Consider the following 4,624-nt stretch of genomic DNA (forward strand, 5'->3'; position numbering starts at 1 on the left):
GAGAGATTCTTGAAAGTTCCTTTAAAGGGAAAGATAAAGTAATCAAGGTGCATTTACAAACCTTGAGAAGTGAGTATGAGAAACTCAAGATGAAAGAGTCAGAGACAATTAATGAGTTCTTTAATAGTATCTTGGTAATTGTGAATTAATTGAAGAGATATGGAGAAAAGATGGAGGATGTTCTCGTGATAGAAAAAAAGTCTTTGTTCTTTGACTCAGAAATTTGATTACGTCGTGACTGCTATTGAAGAATAAACGGATCTGGAGACTATGTCTGTAGGTCAACTCTTGGCTTCGTTACAAACCCATGAGGAGAGATTAAAGAACGGAGAAAAAACAGCCACTCAGGTGTTGCAAGCGAAACTGGATTTGAATGATAAATAAGAAAAAAAGCAATTTGTAGGTGGATATGGAAGAGGAAGATCACAAGGTAGAGGTCGTGGCTGGAATCTTGGATATAATGGAAGAGGTAGAGGTGGCAGAAATTTCCACAATAATGAAGCAACAAATAATCAGTAATGGAATGCAAAAGGATGTAGCAGAGGCAAAAATTTGCAAGGCTGTGAAAATAATTGACATGGTCATAATAAATCTCATATGCAATGTTAATGTAGATACTCATTTTTGTCCGAACCAATTTTTAAGTTTTTAATAAATTTTACTCGAAATTTGAACATTTCATAAATTATTCAAAATATATGACATTATCTCGAAAAAAAAATTATTGAAAAAAATTATGCTATGAAAACTAATTTGTCATATTTCAATATAAATCGATAAAAATATTCAAAAAGTGACTTAATAGAAGGTACAATTTTAACCTACTATGAATTTTATTCAAAATATATTCCTCGTACTTTGAATAAAATTGAATTTGCTTGAATTTAAGTATTATTTATTAATTATAGTTCAAATGTCAACCAATCAGATTAATATTTCAATGTTATTTACTTGTCATAAATTATATTTAGAAGCACATATAGTCTGGATTGTAATTATGATGTGATATCACATATTAAAATTAATATTGGCTTTGATTATGATTTATATTATAATTAAACGTTTAGAATATAGTTGATTTCTAAATAATAAATTATGATAGACAAATTCAAAATTGAAATATAAATAAATTAACGACAATTGATGCTTAAAATGAAGTTCTGTTAATGATAATAATATTTACAAATGCTACATAATTTTGAATTTCCAGAAAAATAAAAAATGTTGGCAATGTCGGTGGACAAGCCGTTACTATTAGAGGTTTGCAGTCCTTCCCTGAAGGCAACGGAATATGACTTCTGATTGAGGTGACTAAATTTCATCCGAAGCGACAGAGTTCCACCGGGGCTATCAAATTTAACCACGACAGCTATAATTTTTCCGGGGCAACCGAAAGTCATCCGAGGCAACCAAAGTCACATGAGGCAACCGAAAATCATCTGGGGCAACCAAATTTGTACAGGACAACCGAAAGTCATTCAAGGCAACGAAAGTTCCTCCAAGACAACAAAATTTAACCAGGGCTATTAAATTTAACCACGGTAAATTAAAATTCAACCGAAGCGGCAAAGGTCAACCGAGAGAAAAAAAATCAACTAAAATAGGCGTTTCAATTCGGGGCTAAATCCGATAAATTTTGACCAAATCCACCGACTCAAGCCAAATAAAAATCCGTTCAACAAAGAAATTTAATTACAAGGACCAAATAAACAGTTTTAGTGAATTACACAAAGGAGAAGCATCACTAGAGGCATAAATCAATAAGTTTAGAAACGGCCCATTCAGCCCAAAATAAGAGCGTGGAAGCCATCAGAAGCTTCTCAACAGTGAAATGAAGGAAAATATCCATCACACTCCTCAAAGGGTAGAGGGTGTAATAAAAAATACCCAAAAATAGACTATGAACTCGATCATTTTTACAATAAATAGGGAGAGGTCTCACAGGTAAAAAAAAAAGGGAGAGCAAAAAACATTGTAAGGGGAGTAAAAACACTATGTAAAAGGGGGTTTCGAATGAGAGAATTCCTCAGTCTTTTCTTTTATGCAGAAAGTAATTAAGGTTCTGCCCATTTTGGGGTTAGAGAAAGTTAATTAAGGGAAGGTTATTTTCCTAATTTTGTTTAGGAAGGAGTTAAAATGGAGGTGAGGGTTAAATAAAGGTTAGAAAACCTTAAAATAACTCTAATTTCAGACCCACCAAATTGGTGGGATGTGGATGTTTCACTAAATAACCTCCCTTCGGATCCCTTTCCCTTTAATGAACCTTGCCAAACCTTCTCTTCATCCAAGGAGAAGAGGAAGTTATTTGTAAGCAAGTAAGTCATCTGTAAACAAAGCATTTTTCAAAGAAAAAAATCAAGAGGTTAAAATCATTTCCAAAGGTTCATTTACATTCATATCTACAGTTTATCTTACTGCTTCTTCTCTTCATATTCATCATTTAAATGCTTAACTGTGAGCCAAGGCTAGAAGTTTAGATCCTTTATCGAGACGAACCGGTTTACGTCTTGAAATACCCTCTAGAGCCAGTGATGGCTCTAGTTGAATTTCGAGACAAACCGGAGGGTCTCAAATGGCTCCCTAAAGGAAAAAAGACACCCAACATATGTGAAGCAAGGGGCTTGAAGGCAAATAACATGTTTGAGGGTCTCAAATGACCCTCTTTAGAAAAACCAACATCAGTAAAAAAACCATTACCAGTAGAAAAGAATTATTCATTCAATGAATCAAAGGAAGAAACTTCCGAACAAGATAACATAGAGCATATACAACACATAACAGCCAACAAAATAGCCAAAGGCAGTAATTTTAAACCTCAAAATAACCCGATCAAAAAGCATCTGAACCAAAGAAGAACAAAAAGCATAGAAGGGGAACAAACCCAGGACCTACCCTTTGCTTTTACCTCTGCATGTTAGTAAGAAAATCGATCGGACCTCGGGATGGCCTGAAAACACCTCCATGATAACCGGCCCATCATTGGAAAGCCGAGAACTGTCTGTTAGAACCTCCAGAAACCCAAATCGGAGTAAATAAACTCCAAGAAACCATCTTAGGTTAGGCAAAACAGAGTCTCATCTTTGTGAACCCGTACAAAGGGGCAAACGAAACAAAGACCAAGGGAGAGAGTGTGCGAAGGAAAGAGAGAAAAAGGGGAGAGAAAGAGGCGGCCGAAAAGAGGCAGGGGACTTCTGGAAGCCATGGACGAGAGCTTGAAAGCTCTTGATTAATGATGTAGAAGAGTCTTGAATGAAAGAGGGGGCTCCCTGACCTAATTGAGAATATATATAATAGGATTTTTATTCTTTTAACCCCCCTTATTTCATTTATTCATGTTTAGTCCTTGCTAATCTGATTTGTTTTAAATCGACCCCTTCCCATTCTATAATTTAGTCCCCCGTTGAGTTATATACTTACGAATCTGAACCTGTTTACTTTGTCTCCTCTCAATTAGACCCTTCCATGTTTTAATCATGTACCTAATTGTTTTTTATGAAAATGTACATAATTTTTTGAATTAAGCTTAATTAGGTCGTTCCATTACACACACCCTCCTTTAACTTGTTTAAAATTATAGTTTGAGCCCAAAGTAGTTTAATTCGTTTTAATTAGGTCCATCATTGTATAATTTGACTCTGTTGTTAATTAATACTGATGCTTATAAATACCCCATTGGTTATTTTAAATTTCCCGTGATTCAGTTATTCATGTTTGCATGTTATCAAAAAATATGTCATTATTTTAATAATCATTGTTAACAAAAAGTATATGCCAGTAATTAAAAGACATAAATTTCACTTTCTGTCCATTTGAATAATTCAGTTATTTTATCACAAAAATTGAACCCATGCATATTACCGATATATTTCATAAATTAACACCGAAACCAAACCCAATAGATTGAATAACTGAACCTAAAAACCAACATTCATTGGTTTAGTGGTTATTTCTTTCCCGTTCGGTTTTTGAACACCTCTACTCATATTACAAGATAACACAAATTGTTAATTACTTGAGAGAATCAAAGTGTACATTCTTCATCTTGACTTTTGCAATTGTACAAACCAATACTTTAGCCTAGTTAAATGTATAAAGTGTGCATACGGTAGCCCACTATCATTTCAGGATAGTTTTGGCATGTCTATATGAGCTTAACATATCATCATCATGTGTTGTTTATCTTTTTTCCTTACTTCAAATTCAAGAAGCACATATTGATCATTAGTTATTGATCAATCAATATATGACATACGATTAAACCAACATGTCCATTCATTGTTCTAACATGTAGTCATACTAATAAAATTACTAAGGTAAAAAACACTATGCCAAAACCCTATTCAGATGACGGTTAAAAACTGTCGTCCTGCACGATATAAATCTGTCACAGGGCTCGCTGCCGTCTGTTGCACCTTTAGACGACAGTTAGGTTCTGTCATGTGAAGATACGATACATGACATAAGCCTAGTTTCGTAGTGTCATATTAATCTTCTTATGATGAAACTTTTTTATTGTTAACGTCACATTTAATGTCATCACATGACATACTAATAATTAAAAAGGTTAAGTAGATATATGGGAAATTGGCATATTGGTATTCACGATGACAGTTTTTATAATAAT

The 4,624-nt window shown here is 33.8% G+C and overlaps 1 long non-coding RNA gene across 1 annotated transcript; it reads right to left on the reverse strand.

Annotated features, from left to right (window-relative positions):
• Window positions 1-1,144: 1,144 nt before the first annotated feature.
• On the reverse strand, window positions 1,145-3,242 carry LOC136227804 (uncharacterized). Its single transcript, XR_010688249.1, has 2 exons — window positions 2,893-3,242; window positions 1,145-1,439 (listed from the first exon to the last, which is right to left on the reverse strand). It is a non-coding gene; the product is annotated as an uncharacterized lncRNA (long non-coding RNA).
• Window positions 3,243-4,624: the final 1,382 nt, after the last annotated feature.

This window comes from Euphorbia lathyris, chromosome 4 (genome assembly GCF_963576675.1).
Source record: "Euphorbia lathyris chromosome 4, ddEupLath1.1, whole genome shotgun sequence".
Classification (NCBI taxonomy): Eukaryota; Viridiplantae; Streptophyta; class Magnoliopsida; order Malpighiales; family Euphorbiaceae; genus Euphorbia; species Euphorbia lathyris.